At 42.5% G+C, this 20,716-nt stretch overlaps 1 pseudogene across 1 annotated transcript; it reads left to right on the top strand.

Annotated features, from left to right (window-relative positions):
* Positions 1-455: 455 nt before the first annotated feature.
* On the top strand, positions 456-20,406 carry LOC311115942 (tripartite motif-containing protein 16-like; annotated as a pseudogene). The gene is made up of 8 exons: positions 456-1,054; positions 1,469-1,563; positions 9,336-9,569; positions 9,676-9,835; positions 9,961-10,020; positions 10,257-11,307; positions 11,495-12,017; positions 20,156-20,406. The product of its transcript is annotated as a tripartite motif-containing protein 16-like (transcript).
* The last annotated feature ends 310 nt before the right edge of the window (positions 20,407-20,716 follow it).

The following is a 20,716-nucleotide window of genomic DNA, read 5'->3' as shown; positions in this document are numbered from 1 at the left end:
ATGGATGGTTATAGTTAGTGTCATAGCACATAAGTTTAAGGCATTACAAAATTCATTAAAAGCATTATACATATGTACTTCATAGAAACTGTTACCCTTTATATATTCTAACCACTCTATTTAATGTATTCCATATTGAGGGCCCTAACCTAGGAACACAAATCTTTGTCTCTATTAACATTGCGTACAGTTCTCTCTCTCTCTCTCTCCTCTCTCTCTCTCTCTCTCTCTCTCTCTCTCTCTCTCTCTCTCTCTCTCTCTCTCTCTCTCTCTCTCTCTCTCTCTCTCTCTCCCCCCTCTCTCTCTCTCTCTCTCTCTCTCTCTCCCTCTAACCCCTCCCTCCCTCTAACCCCACCCCTCTGGCAGAACCAGGAAGTCCCACAAACTCTCTTCTGAGGAAACGAAACTGATCTGAGTCTCTGTGTCGTCTGTCTGTGTGAGAGTGAACAACCGTCCAAATGGCTCAGCAGGGAGATTTGCTGGACCAGGACCAGTTCTGTTGTTCTGTCTGTCTGGATCTACTGAAGGAGCCGGTGGTTATTCCCTGTGGACACAGTTACTGTAGGAGCTGTATTGAGGGCTGCTGGGATCAGGATGTTCTGAAAGGGGTCTATAGCTGTCCTCAGTGCAGAGAGACCTTCACTCCAAGGCCTAATCTGAGGAAAAATAACATGTTGGCTGAGTTGGTGGAGAAACTGAAGAAGACAGGACTCCAGGCTGCTCCCCTCCTGCTCTGTGCTATGCTGGACCTGGAGATGTGGCGTGTGATTTCTGCACTGGGACCAGAAAGCAGAAGCCCTCATGTCCTGTCTGGTGTGTCTGGCCTCTTACTGTGAGATTCACCTCCAACCTCACTATGAATTTCCTGGTTTCAAGAAGCACAAGCTGGTCAAAAGCCACCGCACAACTACAGGAGAAGATCTGCTCTCATCATGACAAACTGCTGGAGGTTTTCTGTCGTACCGATCAGCAGTGTATCTGTTATCTGTGTACAATGGATGAACATAAAGGCCATGATACAGTGTCAGCTGCAGCAGAGAGGACTGAGAAACAGGTAAGACCAGAACTACTTGTTGGTGACTGTCTGATAAACAAATAATTAAAGATACAGTAGGAGCTAAGGCTGTTTGAATATGAGATCATTCAAATGATATCGATCCACGGCAGAACAAATATGAACACAAACCTTGATTATATAGATATGCTAACCCAGATTCTCCAAATGTATAACCATTTTCTAAAGTCAAACACCATTATCATTCGTTATCAAACACCCAATCAGCTCCCCTGTTTTGTGCACTGTTAAAACTATAATCATTCACATAACAACTTAATAATATAATTTCACACAGACTCTTCCTCAACATTTTAATCCCTATCTTCAATGTGCCCTATGACCCATTAACTATACTATTGATCTACTGGACAAATAAAGCTTGATAGCTCATTGAAGAGTGATTCTCCACAGAGGCAGCTGGGGATGAGTCAGCAGAAAGTCCAGCAGAGATTCCAGGAGAGAGAGAAGGAGCTGAAGAGCTCCAACAGGCTGTGGAGTCTCTCAAGGTGAGTATTGGTTGACCAGAGGAGACACACCATTTCACTTCTCTCCTCCAGTCAGAGAGAGAGAGAGAGATGCCCCTATCCAATCCCACTGACCCCACTATTGGGAACAGGCTGTCTGGACCCCTTTCAGAGAATAGACTGCTTAATGTAACCGGCGGGATATGAACCCAGGTCTACTGAGGGAGAAAACAACATCTAGACCGTTACACCAAGAGGACATTCCCTATTGGGCTGAGGGCCGACACTGATTTTGAAGTCGAAGGCGGGGCTACCTCATCACATAACCATGAGTAACCATGACCGACTCATGTCCCCTATACATTAACATGGAGCCCTCTCTCTCTCTCTCTCTCTCTCTCTCTCTCTCTCTCTCTCTCTCTCTCTCTCTCTCTCTCTCTCTCTCTCTCTCTCTCTCTCTCTCTCTCTCTCTCTCTCTCTCTCTCTCTCTCTCTCTCTCTTTCTCTTTCTCTCTCTCTCTCTCTCTCTCTCTCTCTCTCTCTCTCTCTCTGCATTAACATAGAGCTCTCTCTCTCTCAATTCAATTTAATTCAAAGGGCTTTATTGGCATGGGAAACATATGTTTACATTGAAATAGATACTAAACAAAAATGAAATCAACCACCAGAAATTAACAGTAAACATTACACTCACAAAAGTTTCAAAGTAATAGAGACATTTCAAATGTTATAACTCAAGTGCAAACAGAGTGAGCCATTCGCCAGACTGAGTTCTGGAGGTGAAATGGAAATGAATGAGGGAGAGTTAAGTGAGGTAGAAGGTGTGGTGAAGAGCTCAGAACCAGAGCCTGGCATCAATGGACATGATAAAGAAGAATCTGGTGCAGTAGGAGTTACATTGTAGGAGAACGTGGATCCATACCTTTTGGCAGATCCATTTGTGGTTTCAGGGTGGGTGGGAAAGGAGTTGGGTGCAGTTGAATCAGTGAAGGTAACCTGTAGTGATATTTGTTTGTGTTTCGTTTGGTGCAACACAGACCCGGTGTTGAGCGTGGTGAAACAGAGGAGTCACTGTCAGTCCTTTTGAGTTTTGAGTCTTTACCCGACAAAGTCATGGTAGGATATATCAGTTATCCTGTTAGAGCTTTTGTGGCGAATCCACTGTGCTGATTCAGGTGCAACGTTTATGGTCATGTTGCAGCAGTTTGTAGGAGGGAGATTCCAAGATGTGGGAAGTGTGCAGGAGGGCATGGGATAGAGGATTGTGTAGTTTTGGTGGATAAAGTTGTGTGTGTCAACTGTTGGATGCCCATGTTGCTGGGGATCGGAAGTGTCCGGTGCGAGAGAGGCATGTAGAGGTGCCTAGAGTCAGAGTAGTGCAGAAGGTGTCGTATGCTGAGACAGTGAAGGAAGTAGAGGAGGATGGGTCAAGGGTGAGAGATCCTGAGAGGATCCCTGTGAGTAGTAGATCTGTGTGCCAGCACAGAGGGATAGGCCAACGAGTGATATATGCTTTAGTAAAGTTAGCTTCTTACAGTTCATAGCAATGGTTATCAACTATACCGCAGAAATGGATTGTCAATCACAGAAAATGGATATTGTGATGCAGCTGCAGAGAAGTATTTGGGCATACAAGATTAGACTTCAGAAGAGTTACAGGGTGTGTTGAGTGGTGGTGTCCCGTCCTCCCAGGCCGTTGGCATGGTGCAGGAGCAGATAGGGTCAAAGTAGTGGAATGGGGTAGTGGGTATTTAATGAGTGTAGGGTTAGTTGGAAGGTTTTTAATTAAATGTTCCTTTCCCCTTTTCCCATTTTGTATCACAAAGTAAAATAGATTTATATTATAGTCCAGTTGGGGGCGGTAATGCAACATATTGGATGCCAACCGCCGTTAAACTCCAAAGAAGAAGAAACGTTACATTATGGCAATGTACAGTGTCTCTGCCTCTCTCATTCCATCACTTTTGCAGTAGTTGGTTGTATGGGTCTCTGTCTGTCAGCCACCCCATTCATAACCAATCGTTGATGGATATTTATAGAGCTCTGATCAGGACGACAATTGATTACGGGTGTATAGTTTATCGAACAAGGCAAAACTTGGCTTCAGAAGCTGGACAGAATCCAGTATATAGCTTTAAGGATATGTATTGGTGCATTAAAATCAACATCTGTATGTGCCTTACTGGTGGAGGCAGGAGAGATGCCTTTGGATATACAGCGTAACAAAAATTCATTATCTTATTGGGTTGAAAGTGTCACGATCGTCGTATTGAATAGACCAAGGCGCAGCGTGATGAACGAACATGGTTAACTTTATTATCTTTAGTGATAATAGAAACAACAAACGACTCGTAACGTCCTCCGGTAACAATGACCAAACCAACTGGAACAAGAACCCACAAACACAAAGGGAAAACAGACAGTTTAAATATGGCTCCCAATCAGAGACAACCAACGACAGCTGACACTCGTTGCCTCTGATTGGAGTCACTCTAGCCAACATAGAAATAAACACAACAGAAAGAACACACCCTGGCTCAACAGGGTCTATTAGAAGTTAGTAGGGCTCTTCTTTATTTTCTCAGAAGTACTGAGTTAGGTAGGAGGATTTAGAAATGTTGGAAACCGTGATTGACCACACACTCCAGCACAGTAGGTGGTGGCATGCACCTTTAACGTTGGTTTGTGGACCGCCATTATATCATAGAAGAAGAAGTTGGTTGTGTGAGAGACTTTGTGGTTCGTGAGGAGGGCTACTATTCTTTTTTCTTTTGGTTCTTGCCTATTTTCTGAATGTATTTTCTCATGGTTTGAGGGTTTGTTTATTGGTTTCCACTGTTTATCGTTTAGAGTTTGAGGGGGGGAGTAGGGGTAGTTTGTTAGGGCGGTGTGATGGCCTCAACCGAGTGGAGAAGAAACGCTGTCGCTTCGGGTCCGTTCCGGAGAAAGGTGTGGAGGAAGTTTTGCTCATGGTCGGCGAACAGGTTGGAGCGGAACATCTGGACTCTGCATCCAGAATGAACAAGGCGGTGGTTGGGTTAATGAAAAAGGTTTGTCTTGTTGTGAGGGGTGTGTTGGTGCAGATGTCGCCTCTTTCGATAAGAGTTGTGGTGGCTAATCTGCCTCCGTTTATTGCTTCCGAACAGACCCCAAGTAGTTGGTTAGTTTTGGTAAATTTGCAAGTGGTTTCCGTGTGCTCTCGGCTGGGTGCCAAGCGGAATCCGTTAAACATGTTGTCTCTTTTCGTAGACAAGTGTTTGTTTCTTACCAAACCTCAAGGTTACACAGGGGAGTGGTGGAACACAGGGTTTGCTAGCACAGATAGTTTTGGGTGTTTCTAGTGTGGGGATCATCAGTTATAGGCTACAAGCAGCAATATGATTGATAGGTAGGACAGGTATTGAACCCAAATAATCCCTACTCAGATGCGCTAACCTCAACCCTAGTAAACATGCATTATAAAAACCTTCTATAGAAAATGATCTCATATTGGGAGTAAATAGCCTCTGAATAGAAAAGAAAAAACACTGCATCTTCCAGCCCACCAATAAATGACATAATGCAACCTTGGCGGTCAGCATATTTACCTCAACATGCCCCTCGCTTGCCTGAGAAGGCAGAGTGCTCGATGCTGGTTGATGAATTTGACAATTAATGTACTAGGAAAATAAGTTTTTGTCGACCAGAGGTGACTGAATTAATAATAATAATAATAATAATATGCCATTTAGCAGACGCTTTTATCCAAAGCGACTTACAGTCATGCGTGCATACATTTTTTGTGTATGGGTGGTCCCGGGGATCGAACCCACTACCTTGGCGTTACAAGTGCCGTGCTCTACCAGCTGAGCTACAGAGGACCACAGGAATTAATGTTCAGGCGTATTGATAATCATTATAGTAAAGAAGTATAATTTAAAAACATGACCATAAAAACAGGTAATAATACACAGGAATCATCATTATATTACTTCACAGTAATGTGTTTTCAGTCCTTCCTCTTGCGTTAGCAGTGTGGAAAGGGACAGTAAAAAGCTCAGGCAGGAGGAGTTTTCCTGTGAGGGGGAGTGGTGGTGTATCCAGGGAGAGAACTAAACTAATCTTCTGAAATGTCATTCATGGTCTTATGCTGCCATCTATTGGAATTATTAAGCAACTGCAGTAGTACTGAATAAAGTGTTTTTCCTTACTAATCCTTACTAAAATAGTGATTACTCAGAATTGCAAAAAAATGGCAGGGGTACCAGGAGGGAGGAGAGTAAATTTTTTACATTTAGTCATTTAGCAGATGCTCTTATCCAGAGCGACTTACAGTTAGTGAGTGCATACATTTTCATACTGTTCCCCCCATGGGAAACGAATCCACAACCCTGGCGTTGCAAGCGCCATGCTCTACCAACTGAGCTACACGGTAGTTGTGCATGGCCAAGTGGTGGTGCGCAGGCCGTGGAGAAAGCGGTGGTGGGGAGGGTTGCAGCTGGGCTACATGAGCTGAGGCATGTTTCTGTAGTAACAGAGACTCCGGTAGGCGAAGGCTTGGTGGGCTCATCCCAGGAAATATTGCCTGTCATTGGGGAAGAGGCACTGATCAGGGGGGAAATGCAGGGGGGCAGAGACTGGGGAGGAGGAGGACGGTACCGTGCCAATGGAGGAGGAGGAAGAGGGGGGAGGTGAGTCTGCGGGAGCGGAGGACAAGGCGTTTCGTTTTCAGATGGCTCATTGGATCCAGAGGGATGTCAGGCTGAGGGCCCAGTATATACGGTGAGAGAACTTTCTAGGTTCCTGATGGAGACTAAAGGGGAAAAAGAAGGTTCTGCTGGAGTCTTATTTGATTGATCCTGGAAGGTTTGTAAGGTCAGTACAACACGTGATGAAGAATGAGGGGTTTAGTGTCCTCTCACCCAGGAAGCGGTATAGGCTGAGAAAATGGGTCATGGGTTCTTAAGGGCATGTCTTCAGAATCTGCTTAAATTGATGGTTTTTTTTCTGGCATGGCGGCTTTATGGGCTTCTCTACTGGTTTCTGATTGTGGTGATTTCCCTCCCACCTCTTATGGAGATTTCACGGTTAGACTTCCTTAACATGAACGGCAGCAGAGACTGGGGGAATATGTAAACCAAAAACATTTAAATGCCATGGCAGAAATCTTAGTGCAGGGGTAGCAAAAGAGGTGTGTAAGGGTAGGTTGTTAGTGTTTAGAGCCCAAATAATGACCTTGTCTTTGCTTTCATAAATGTGTCTGCACCTGGTCCTCTGTAGCTCAGCTGGTAGAGCACGACGCTTGTAACGCCAGGGTAGTGGGTTCGACCCCTGGGACCACCCATACACCAAAATGTATATATATATATATATATATATATATATATATATATATATATGCACGCATGACTGTAAGTCGCTTTGGATAAAAGCGTCTGCAAAATGGCACATTATATTATATTATAGTACAGGGCTCAGTTCTCTGTTTCACCAGAGGGGTTGGAAAAACAGAGTGGGGAAACCAAGAAAATCCCTTGTTTTACGTTTGTCTGATGGGCGGGTAACTTCTGTTGTGGGGAGATGAGGGAGCCTGATGGGTGGGTAACTTCTGTTGTGGGGAGATGAGGGAGCCTGATGGGTGGGTAACTTCTGTTGTGAGGAGATGAGGGAACCTGATGAGTGGGTAACTTCTGTTGTGGGGAGATGAGGGAGCCTGATGGGTGGGTAACTTCTGTTGTGGGGAGATGAGGGAGCCTGATGGGTGGGTAACTTCTGTTGTGGGGAGATGAGGGAGCCTAATGGGTGGGTAACTTCTGTTGTGGGGAGATGAGGGAGCCTGATGGGTGGGTAACTTCTGTTGTGGGGAGATGAGGGAGCCTGATGGGTGGGTAACTTCTGTTGTGAGGAGATGAGGGAGCCTGATGGGTGGGTAACTTCTGTTGTGGGGAGATGAGGGAGCCTGATGGGTGGGTAACTTCTGTTGTGGGGGAGATGAGGGAGCCTGATGGGTGGGTAACTTCTGTTGTGGGGAGATGAGGGAGCCTGATGGGTGGGTAACTTCTGTTGTGGGGAGATGAGGGAGCCTGATGGGTGGGTAACTTCTGTTGTGGGGAGATGAGGGAGCCTGATGGGTGGGTAACTTCTGTTGTGGGGAGATGAGGGAGCCTGATGGGTGGGTAACTTCTGTTGTGGGGAGATGAGGGAGCCTGATGGGTGGGTAACTTCTGTTGTGGGGGAGATGAGGGAGCCTGATGGAGGGTAACTTATGTTGTGGGGAGATGAGGGAGCCTGATGGGCGGGTAACTTCTGTTGTGGGGGAGATGAGGGAGCCTGATGGGAGGGTAACTTCTGTTGTGGGGAGATGAGGGAGCCTGATGGGTGGGTAACTTCTGTTGTGGGGAGATGAGGGAGCCTGATGGGTGGGTAACTTCTGTTGTGGGGGAGATGAGGGAGCCTGATGGGTGGGTAACTTCTGTTGTGAGGAGATGAGGGAGCCTGATGGGTGGGTAACTTCTGTTGTGGGGAGATGAGGGAGCCTGATGGGTGGGTAACTTCTGTTGTGAGGAGATGAGGGAGCCTGATGGGTGGGTAACTTCTGTTGTGAGGAGATGAGGCTGTGGAGTTGTACTCTGATTTATAGAGGGCAGAACTCTGTGGTCCTCTGTAGCTCAATTGGTAGAGCATGGCGCTTGTAATGCCAGGGTAGTGGGTTCGATCCCCGGGACCACCCATATGTAAAAATGTATGCACATGACTGTAAGTCGCTTTGGATAAAAGCGTCTGCTAAATGGCATATTATTATTATTATTATTATCCTGGGTGTTCTCAGGTTCTGCTCACAGACCTTTCCAAACTCTCTCTGTCACAGAGAAATCAAATTGACATTTCCCTGGCCTTACACAAACTCTCAGCTGCTGTCTCTCAGACGGTCTGCCTGTGGATTTTTATAAACAGTTCTGGGGAATTATTGGACAGGACGTGTGTTGCGTGAGTGCGTCGGGGTGGGGGAGCTGTCGCTAAGCTGTAGACGGGAGGCTTTGACTCTCCTGCCCAAAAAAGGGGATTTGAGCGACTTAAAGAACTGGAGGCCTGTGGCATTGCTCTGTTTGGACTATAAGGTCTTTACCAAGGTCCTCGTTAACAGACTGAAGTCCCACCTGGACTCTATTGTACACAAGGACCAAACGTACTGTGTACCAGGACGCTCAAACACAGACAATCTGTTCATAATCAGGAGAAAGCCTTTGATAGGGTGGACCATGAATATCTGTTCAATGTGTTGTTTTGGTTGTGGGGAGAATTTTGTGGCCTGTGTTCAAATACTGTACACTGGGGCTTCATGTATGGTCAAGGTGTGGGGAGGGCTCAGTAGGCCAGTCTGGGTAGGGAGGGGCATTCACCAGGGACAGTTCCATCGTTCTGACTCAAAGCGGTGCAGCTGGTTGGCTCGGGTTGACCTGGGAGTTGGGGAGGGGTGTCCGTTTTCTGCAATGACAGACTGTTCATCATATTTTTTCTGTGTTGCCAGGGTAATGCCATTACTGTTGACGCCTTAGGGTTGAGTTTGAGTTGTACAAAATGATCAACAGTGTGGAGATGTTTCAGGAGGTATGGGGGCTCAGGGGGGCTGTCTGTACGGCTGGAGAGGAGGGGTTGGATGGACGGTTGGAATGTGGTGCTGGTTGGTGTATTGTACTGTGGTGTTGGGTACTGGATAATGTGATTGTGTGGAGGTTGTGGTGTCACACAATGTGCTTTTAGGGGTGGGGGTGTTCGTGTAATGAGGATGGCTCATTAAAGTAAGACAAGTCAGTCTCTCTCTCTCTATCTTAACAGCGCTCTGCACAGGCAGCAGTGGAGGACAGTGATAAGATCTTTACTGAGCTGATCCGCTCCATTGAGAGAAGGCGCTCTGAGGTGAAGGAGCTGATCGGAGCCCAGGAGAAGGCTCAAGTGAGTCAAGCTGAAGGACTCCTGGAGCAACTGGAGCAGGAGATAGCTGAGCTGAGGAAGAGAAGCACTGAGCTGGAGCAGCTCTCACACACAGAGGATCACATCCATTTCCTCCAGGTAACTCAACTGCCTTGATACATGTGATATGCAATTAAAACTCAATGTGAAACTCTCAATCATTTGGTTCTGCTCTCTCTCCCTCTCTCTCTCTCTCTTCCCCCAGAGTTATCAGTCTCTCTCCGGTACCAGTGTATCTTCATACTTACCCAGCATCGTTGTCCGTCCTCTTCAGTACTTTGGAGATGTGAGTAAGACTGTGTCTGAACTGAGAGAGAAACTAGAAGACGTCCTTAAAGGAGAATGGACCAAGATCTCCACTACAGGTGTGTTGAAAATAATAAGAACATCAACTTTAGACCATTGAAAGTTCCCTACTAGTCATATACATGTGGAATATGGTATGATGATAACATTCCCTCTCTCTGTGAATGTGTTTGTGTGTCTGTAGTGAATATAGTGGATGTTGTACTGCCTCCAGAGCCCAAGACCAGAGAACAGTTCTTACAATGTGAGTCTCTTTATTCTGAAGTAACTAACAGTCTCTTTTTACTGACACTCCTAACAATCCCTCTAGAAATATATAGCAATAGTAGATCTAATCAAAGACTGGGTATCTATCTGACTCCTCATATTTCTCTGATTTGATCTCTGCTGTGCTCTAATCAAAGACAGGGTAGATACAGTATCTGACTTCACTTATTGTTCTAACTCCCCTCATTGGTCTCTGCTCTGCTCTTCTCCCAGATTCCTGTCAGCTCACACTGGACCCAAACACAGCAGGCACACGCCTCTCTCTGTCTGAAGGGAACAGAAAGGTGACCTATACAGGCCAAGAACAACCATATCCTGTTCATCGAGACAGATTTACCAACTACTGTCAGGTTCTGTGTAGAGAGGGTCTGTCTGGACGCTGTTACTGGGAGGTGGAGTGGAGTGGGCGGTGTGTTACAGCAGTCTTATATAAAGACATCAGCAGAACAGGGACAGATGGTGGATTTGGAGATAATGACAAGTCCTGGAGTTTACGGTGTTATAGAGGTGGTTATTGTTTCAGACACAATAATGTTGAGACTAAAGTATCAGGCCCTCAGTCCTCCAGAGTAGGAGTGTACCTGGATCACAAGGCAGGTACTCTGTCCTTCTACAGTGTCTCTGACACAATGACCCTCCTCCACAGAGTCCAGACCACATTCACTCAGCCCCTCTATCCTGGGTTTCGTTTAAATTTTATTTTCACTGGTACTGCTGAGCTGGTTAAACTGTAGTAGGGTCCACATAGATACTAGTCATGCTGGTGTAGTCTATAGCTGAGCTGGTTAAACTGTAGTAGGGTCCACATAGATACTAGTCATGCTGGTGTAGTCTATAGCTGAGCTGGTTAAAATGTAGTAGGGTCCACATAGATACTAGTCATGCTGGTGTAGTCTATAGCTGAGCTGGTTAAACTGTAGTAGGGTCCACATAGATACTAGTCATGCTGGTGTAGTCTATAGCTGAGCTGGTTAAACTGTAGTAGGGTCCACATAGATACTAGTCATGCTGGTGTAGTCTATAGCTGAGCTGGTTAAACTGTAGTAGGGTCCACATAGATACTAGTCATGCTGGTGTAGTCTATAGCTGAGCTGGTTAAACTGTAGTAGGGTCCACATAGACACTAGTCATGCTGGTGTAGTCTATAGCTGAGCTGGTTAAACTGTAGTAGGGTCCACATAGATACTAGTCATGCTGGTGTAGTCTATAGCTGAGCTGGTTAAACTGTAGTAGGGTCCACATAGATACTAGTCATGCTGGTGTAGTCTATAGCTGAGCTGGTTAAACTGTTTTAGGGTCCACATAGATACTAGTCATGCTGGTGTAGTCTATAGCTGAGCTGGTTAAACTGTAGTAGGGTCCACATAGATACTAGTCATGCTGGTGTAGTCTATAGCTGAGCTAGTTAAACTGTAGTAGGGTCCACATAGACACTAGTCATGCTGGTGTAGTCTATAGCTGAGCTGGTTAAACTGTAGTAGGGTCCACATAGATACTAGTCATGCTGGTGTAGTCTATAGCTGAGCTGGTTAAACTGTAGTAGGGTCCACATAGATACTAGTCATGCTGGTGTAGTTTATAGCTGAGCTGGTTAAACTGTAGTAGGGTCCACATAGATACTAGTCATGCTGGTGTAGTCTATAGCTGAGCTGGTTAAACTGTAGTAGGGTCCACATAGATACTAGTCATGCTGGTGTAGTCTAAAGCTGAGCTGGTTAAACTGTAGTAGGGTCCACATAGATACTAGTTATGCTGGTGGTGATGGTCCGCAGATAAAAATGCTGAATTTTTCAGTACAATTATTTTTGTCTGACTGATTTAATCTTCAGAGTGTAATTAAAACGTAATAACGTATTTTTATCAAATGCAATGTTTTAATTGGCTACATTTACATTAATCATGATGTTTGCTGTTAATGTATGTTGGTTGTCATTCAGAACCATTGAAATGTTTTCTCAATTGGTTCTCTGTCTTGTAGTATACGTCAATCGTAGGTGTTACCATTAATTAAAGAGTCTGCTCATACTGAACGTCGATCATAAGGTTTATTCAGATCACAAGCTTCAGCATGAGTAACAGGTGACATGACACCCGGAGAGACGCCTCAGAATGGCTGCTTGCTCTAACCTCTCCGTCATTTTCCCCCCTATTTATAAACAATGATGCCCCCTCTTCTGGCCAATCACCAGTCTCCCCTGTCTACAACCCACCTGTCTGTGGTATGTGGTATTACACCTAAAACATTGCCTTCTGATACTAACCTAAACAACATTCCTTGTTCCTCCAAAATAGTCATAATCTCAATACACGACATATTCCCCCCTTCGAGACGAACTAAACGTCTCGAAACCAAACAGAATAGGATTATGACTAGTAACCATTTATCTCATTGAGTATCTTTAACATTAAACCAAACCCATTCTCCTCTTGAGTGTAAATACCTTTCTATGAAATACCTGTTTATGGAGTGTAAATACATTGCTATGACATATGAACAACTATTTATGAAGTATGAACACATTACTATGAATTATGAACAACTGTTTCTGAAGTATGAACACATTACTATGAATTATGAAGAAATCTCTATGGAGTGTGAGAGCGAAAAACTGTCCAGCAGCCATCCATCCATATCAATCAAGACAGTAAAATTCTCTCACCGTCCCTCTGCCCCAGGCAACCACCGTCGGTACTCCAGATAACCTCATAACTCATGTAAATGCATTTGAAACTATGATGTAATTAAATACCCATGTAAACAAAATCCTATCCATAAATATCCACTCTCAGGCTGGTCAACCCATAGGACCTGAAAGGGAATCTCTCCCTGCGTAACCCTCTGTCCCTAACCCCATCGAAATAAACAAAAGCATCTACGATCCTCATCTGCATTCAATAACATCAAACATAATTCTACTAAAATCAATACCTAAGAATATGACACAATTATGTATTACACATGTCTATATTTCATTGCAGACACTGGAATGTAGTCCACTACACTTCCTCTTCCTATAGTGTCCTCTTCCAATGGACTTGTTGATGATGGAATCAGCCACACCATCCTTGTTTCCTCTCCTCCAGTCATATTGTCTTTGTTTGAGTATTCCAATCTCCACATGCTTCTCCCACATGCTTCTGGAATGACAAGAAAATAAACGACCAAACAGTATCCTTTGCAAAACAACCACTTTCAAATTAAACCTCCATTTCACCTAAGAATTTAAAAAATGATACATAAATGATGCATGAATCACATTATCCATTCCCCCCTTTGATTCATAAATCATACTAAAAATCATACTAATATTGAAAAAACAATTTGAAAAATCATCAAATAATCCAAAATGATATTTATCCCTCAGTTCCACTTGTCCATCTTTATCCAGATCAGGAACAGTCCACACCGGCATCTGAGTGTTGTCTCCAGGCACCACTTCTCCAACCTATCTCAATCTCATAACTTTCTCAAAAGTCAGTACAAACATCACACAGTGTTATCAAAGCTTAAACTAGAATCTGACCCATCACTGCCCCTACTGGCCTAATTGATCTTGCAACCAAATCCTTTCAAATGCTTCCCTTATAATGCATCTATAACCCCAGTGATATTATCTGAACTATCTGGACTCACAGTAATACACTAATATTTATCAATATTATCTTCCCAAATGTTACACCATACCATGAATGAAGTCCCCCCTTCTCCCTTAAACTTATTCTTCAATGATAGGCTTGAAGACTATGACATGTCGCCATGTGTCTGCTAAATGACCAAAATGTAAATGCAATGTCACCCTTTTAACCCTAGATTTAGCTGTGTCCAATGCTATCCCTCTTATAATGGTAAAACCTCATATGGAAGCTTCAACGTTGACCTGTAACAACATCCTATCCCCATAGGGTAAGAATATACTCTATCATAATTTCCCCTTATCCTCTAAAATTCCCATAGTCACATTGTCAGTCAAAAGCTAATCTTTTAACCATCAAAGTCCTGCTCTTCTTACTACCTGATATATAAAAAGTAACCTATTATTTGTCATTACTACCCTTAAGGTCATGCTTATCCAAAGTTATCATCTAACATCCCAATCTGATCTTTCCATAAACATACCCCTTACCTCATATGTTTTATTAGAACAAACACAACTTTTAGCCCTCAATATTGCACCTGAATACTTAAGGTTTCCACTGTTACCTGACTTTACATCTAACAATTCCCATAGGGTAATCCATTTACCCAAGAACACTTAAACCCTACTGTTTTGACAACAACATTATTTTATCTGTCAATGACTGTTGCCAATTCCACAGTTATGACAAAGCTCAAAACTGATCCACACCTGACAGAGGCTGCGCAACCGTCTAACAGGTCCTGGATGGAATTCTCAACAGACATGGACCCTCAAGATTCCTCACTGATTCTTACAGAATGAGTTAATCTATCTCTAATTTTCACAACAGAGGAACGAGCAGCACTGATCAGATGCCCCCCCCCTCTGTCATCAAAATCAAAAGACCCCATACTGTAGCTTCCATGACGAATCTCTATTCTCCATTTCAGATTAATCTATATTGTTTCTATTAATATCGGCTCTCCTTTTATAACCCTATTCGTAATAACCTAAACCCCTGAGTCTCTCTTGCTGCCTCCTTCAATTTCAGAAAAGTTGTTGTCATCCTTCCTACATTTGCTATTACCATCGTATCATTAATCCCTTCCAAAGTTACCATTAAAGTAGTTGATTTAGCTGCTGTATTAACCCTAATTACTTCTAATGCAAAATTTCCCATATCCTATGTGTATTATTCACTGTTGGAGTGACTACTGTCCATTCAGTTCTACTCCTCCTGAACTCCCTCAATGACTGTGAAAACTTCTACAGACTTCAAATCTTCCATTATAAGCGTTACTTTATGAATTACATTGCCCTTTAACCATGAATTACATTGCCCTTTAACCAATAATTCCTAACTGAAATAAATTCTAATGCTTGCCCTAAATAAGTACTTTCTCTATAATATTACGCAACATAAGTGAACAGTCACTCCTAACCCTCTTCTAAACTATACCTCCTTTTACTCCTGGTCCTGATAACAATACTTATTCTCCATAATTATCTCTCCACATGAGAGAAACATCCCCAGCCTAAACCCTAATAAGTGTTTTCCCCTCAAATTGGTGCTGTATTGGTTCCCTTATAATCAAATGCGATATATTTATGACTTTAATACCTATCAATGTTGAAAGAGTTAAATTGCTTCTCCCTGTTGTTCTAATAAACTGAAGTGTTAATGTCCTTATTTACTCCTAGTTTTCCCATAAGACTTTGAACTCCTTCCTTGTACTTCCATCCATCCCCACTAGTGTCACTTTTTCCCCCTTTCAGTTCTACCTCTAAACTTTAAACCTCCTGATTATAACAAAATACACCTATAATGACCTTGATCTCCCTACTGGACAGTGTCATTCATTACTGTTCTCTCTCACTACTAACTTTAAAACTTAGCTTACTGTCTCAGAGTTCCTTCACCCCTAGTTCTCCTAACCTATTTTAATCTAATCTTTTCTCTCATAACATTTAAAACCTTTTCCCCTGACTTATTGACAAAATCTCTTACCACCAAATTTCAGAATATGTGATTGGGAAAGTTCCCCACCTGCTTCTGACTCATTACACACAGACTTGGCAAAACCGACTAAACACCTTTTAGCCTAACCTCAAATCTCTTAGTGTAAGAATGTAACCCAAAATAACAGTCACCCCTATTAAGTTTTTTCCCAGACAGATTGTCTAACAGGTAATCTAATACATTATCATCCTTCCTATGATATTTATCTTTTAAGCAAATGGTTCCCAAAAAACCCTACTTCTTAAAATATTCTACCAGACAGTCAGTATGCCTCTGATTGAACACTTAAATTTACACCATGCATCTCTTCCCAACACTGCCATAACAGCATCTTCTAATATTAGTATGTCTCTTTTACTTCCTCTTTGACTTTTATAGCAGAGCTCAATTGATTCCCTAAGAGTAATTAAACTATTTTACTACTTCCAATCCCTATCCTAACCTAATTAGTTTATTTTACAGAGTGATATGTTTAACCTTTTTAGACTGAACCCCGATAAGTTTTTCCCCTATTCACTATCACTTCTAATGGTCAGTTGTTTCAACTGTTAGCTATTTCCTCTTCTTCTCTAATCGATGCTCTCAGCAATGCACCCCTTCCGGATATTCTCGGCACTCTAGAATATTTAGTGTTCACCTGAAGCACCGGTGATCTTCACTTGCTCGTTGATCTTCCTCTGTTTCTTCTTCTCCAATTCTGTGTCTGTCCAGAAACTGACAGTCTATATGGAACATCTGGTCCCCCCTTGGTTGGTACAATTGCCTTTGATATTGTTCAGTTGAAGCTGTAACAGTGATTGTTGATTTGATTCACTCTGATTCTTCATAACCAACACTTATTTTCTTCTTCTCCACCACCAGTTATAAGTTGTATTTGCTTGAGTTTTCTTCGTCCGGTTCTTCTCATCGTTGACATATCAGTATTCTTCAACCTTAGTTCCAAGTTCTGTCCTCGAAATATCATCTTCCATCATCTTCTTACTAGTGGGCTCTTCTTGACCTCAATGTGTTCTTCTTCAATTCTTGGGATTAAAAATGTTCTCCGCAGGTTTTCTCCTTGTCTCTTCTATATCTTCAGCGTCTCGAGCTGTTCCTCTAGCTCCCTTACCTCTCCCAAAGTCGTCTCTTCCTCCAGGCCTGATACGCCTCGGTCTATATCTCCTATTTCTTCTTTGCCAGTCATTGTAGGATAAAATCCTCTTGAACATACAACACCTTTAATCTCCAAATCTTCATCACTTTCTTCATCAGAACTCGAATCTCTTGTCTCCTTCGTTCAACTTTCATCAGAGATCAAGTCTCCAGTATCCTTCTTTCCTCTCTTGCCACTTCCTTCTGATCAGAGTCATATTCCCCCATGACCTCTCTCAATCACTCATCTTCATCCTCCTCATCTCCTTAAGTTCCCAGACATCCCATTTTCTTCCGTCTTCTGAATTCATCTTCATCGTTGTTTCTGCTCGTATTCGTCTTCATCTCTGATGCCATAATCACCCTGCTAGATGATCATTATAAGCTGAGAATAAACATCCCTAAGCTCTACTTTTTAAACCTATCTTATCGCTGACATATTTTATCAATTTTTGTTTGAGAATGAAGGGCAACTTTTGTTTCACTTGCCGGATAACCTAGCAACACTTTAATTAAAGGATTACCCCTATTTCCACCCGTGAAATGACTCTCATAGTCCTGATATCTTTTTCCCCATTGTAACACCCTTTTATATTCCTTTATTGTGAACTATCTTATTCTAGACTGTATAAGTTATATAGGCTTCCCCCCTTAAATTATTAATATAACCCTAACAACCTTCAAACCTTTTTTTCCTCCTCCCAAAAAAAAATTAAATAAAATAAAATATGAATATTAAAAACATTCAATTAAATGCCTTATTCAAAAACCCTTTAATTAAAAATAAAAACCCATTAAAAACTCAATTAAAAATTATGAATAAGTTAAAACCAATTTTTTATTCCTATATCACCAATTTATCAATTAGTGTTGAGTATATTACCACAACCCATCAAATGCAAGTAAATGCAAGTTAGTAATCTTCAGACTAAAATACCCATAAACAAAGCCTTTAACCCCTTGCTCTATAACCCCTAATTATCATAAATTTAAAGAATAATCCTCAATCCATCCTTGATTCTCAACACATCTGTAATCAAACCCCAGTGATGCACATAGCCTCCAAAATGCAATTTTTAATGAAATAGTATTTGCCAAGCCGATGTAAAATTGTCATAACATCACATATCTGGTTAGGATGATTTTGTGTACTAGCCTGATCCGATCCTCTCCTGCATCATGTGATGTCACGTCATGTGACGTCACCCCTCCTCTCTCTCGTCTCGCCATTCCATGTTCCTCTCATATTTCAAAAAACATAGAAACACACAAGATTTCAGCAGTTTATGCAATTAATCAAGTTATCCACATTCAATGCATTATACTTCGTCAACATATATTTAGTTTATAAATTTAATAGGTCCCAAAACAAGTTTCATCTTAACCCACCGCCGTTTATAAACTTATAAGATTCGTGTTAAACTCTCCCTGGGCCTATTTGTTCCGTCGTCTGGGTTCCTCTGTCTCCCCCTGCAGTTTAACCAATGTGTTGTTTTACAGAAATCCCACGCATGCGCAAATATCCTTTATTACATAGATCGCTCCAAAACATTTCATTTAATTTTAATAGTCTTATTTTAATTAATTATACTCCGTCAACATATATTTGATCTATAAATGTACTACATCTCGCCAAATAGTTTAACGTTCACATAACAGTTACTTTAACGATTTTAAAAGAGTCGTGTTCACCTCTCTCTTCCGGTAGCCCTTAAACCCCTGAACAAGAAACCCCAAACAAACATATGACCTTACGCCACCATTTTGTTTCGTCGACCGCATGTCGTAGATTTAGTGCCATAAACCAAAACGTGTCCTAATCTCGTGTCATAAACTCCCCCTTTCTGTAGTGTAGTGTCGCAAAATTAAACGCATGCGCATAACCATTCAAAAATACTTTTCACCGTGGAAGAAAGATTCTCTCTTCTCTCTCCCCAAACATAATAACAGTCCAGCTGTAATTCCCATTTCCCCCTTATAATCAAACAACATTTACCAGCGCTCACAAAACATATAACCTGACTTACAAACACATAAACAAGTTTAAGAGACTTTCACCCGTCGCAACGGAATCTCTAAGGATATCCGTTAGCATATAGCCCGCAACACAATTAGCATTCAACCTTAGCAGTTAGCTTAGCCTACGGTACATCGTGACACAAAACCCAATTAGCACTAGCATCCACCTCAGCCACCATGATGTAGCATGATTCACACTTTAGCCTTACAAAAATTAGCCTTTAGCCTCAAGCCTTAGCATTTAGCATTTCGCCACGATGTACCACGTGACCCGAACCATACAATCAAGCCTTAGCAACGAGGCACCACGTGGCCTGAAACAATCCAGCATTAACACCAACCTCCAGCTAACTGCAGCCTACTAGCTATACCAATGAACACCCCGCACCGCGGCCCAATCATTTTCCATGATTATCAATAATATCTCCTTCTAACTTTATGCTGCCTTGAAAGATGAATCTCATATCAAGCGGTTATCCCCAAACCAATTTCCCGTCGACCAGAGGCGGAGTATAACATAAATACACCAATTCACTTCATAATTCCCGCTTAAGAAATCAACCTGATTCAGTCTAACTAAGCCCAGGATTTGTAGCCCACTTAATAATAATAATAATTATTATTACAAGTCGCCTCGTTTCGAGGTCTTTTCCAGATTCACGGTGCCCTAAAAAGGCATACGTATTCCAACATTATTCTCTACCAATCCATTTGTACAATCCATTGTTGTAAACAGCGTTTACACATCAACCAAATTTAGAATATTTTCGTTCAGACTCCCAGTTAACAGCAACACCATACCTCAATAACGACCCAAGTACTTTTAACTGTACACCGTCAAAGCCCTCTCCCCAATCAACGAAATGACTAGTGTCCAAAGTTTGTGAATAATCTCACCTTTAGCCGGCTTGAACAATAGTCAACTCACGAATCCAGGAAAGGGACCAATAACGATGCAATCAATATCTCAGCGGAGCCTCCATTTGTAGTATACGTCAATCGTAGGTGTTACCATTAATTAAAGAGTCTGCTCATACTGAACGTCGATCATAAGGTTTATTCAGATCACAAGCTTCAGCATGAGTAACAGGTGACATGACACCCGGAGAGACGCCTCAGAATGGCTGCTTGCTCTAACCTCTCCGTCATTTTCCCCCCTATTTATAAACAATGATGCCCCCTCTTCTGGCCAATCACCAGTCTCCCCTGTCTACAACCCACCTGTCTGTGGTATGTGGTATTACACCTAAAACATTGCCTTCTGATACTAACCTAAACAACATTCCTTGTTCCTCCAAAATAGTCATAATCTCAATACACGACAGTCTCAATGTCATTTTCCTCAGTATCATGGAACAGGTAGTGTTACTTACTTGCTAATTGAACTATATGGGCCGGTTTCCCGGACACAGATGAAGCCTAGTCCTAGACTAAAAAGCATGTTCAATGGAGATGTCCGGGAAACCGACCCTAAATGTGGCATCTTTTATTCTCCCGTACTGCTCAGTCAAGCAACATTAAACCTGTCCAGCAGGTGGTGCTATTAACCAAACAATAAAAACAGCAGATATCTTGACTTGTCACTCAGTATATCAGTAATGTTCAGAATTGTACTTTAATATCATTGGAGATTGATGGTCTTTTTTTTTTTTGTGTTAAGACCCATTGAACTGGGTCACATTCTAAATGGTCACTTGTATTGATAGTCCATACTGGGCCTAACTGGGGTTAACCATACTGGAGGGTTTCTTTCTGCACACATATTCCCTCATCTCCAGAACTTTACCTGATGTCCTCTCTCTCTCTCTCTCTCTCTCTCTCTCTCTCTCTCTCTCTCTCTCTCTCTCTCTCTCTCTCTCTCTCTCTCTCTCTCTCTCTCTCTCTCT

The sequence above is a fragment of the Coregonus lavaretus genome, assembly GCF_964263955.1.
Source record: "Coregonus lavaretus genome assembly, contig: HAP1_SCAFFOLD_3187, whole genome shotgun sequence".
Classification (NCBI taxonomy): domain Eukaryota; kingdom Metazoa; phylum Chordata; class Actinopteri; order Salmoniformes; family Salmonidae; genus Coregonus; species Coregonus lavaretus.
The sequence above is the reverse complement of the archived record's forward strand: the minus strand, read 5'-3'. Positions and strand labels throughout refer to the sequence as shown.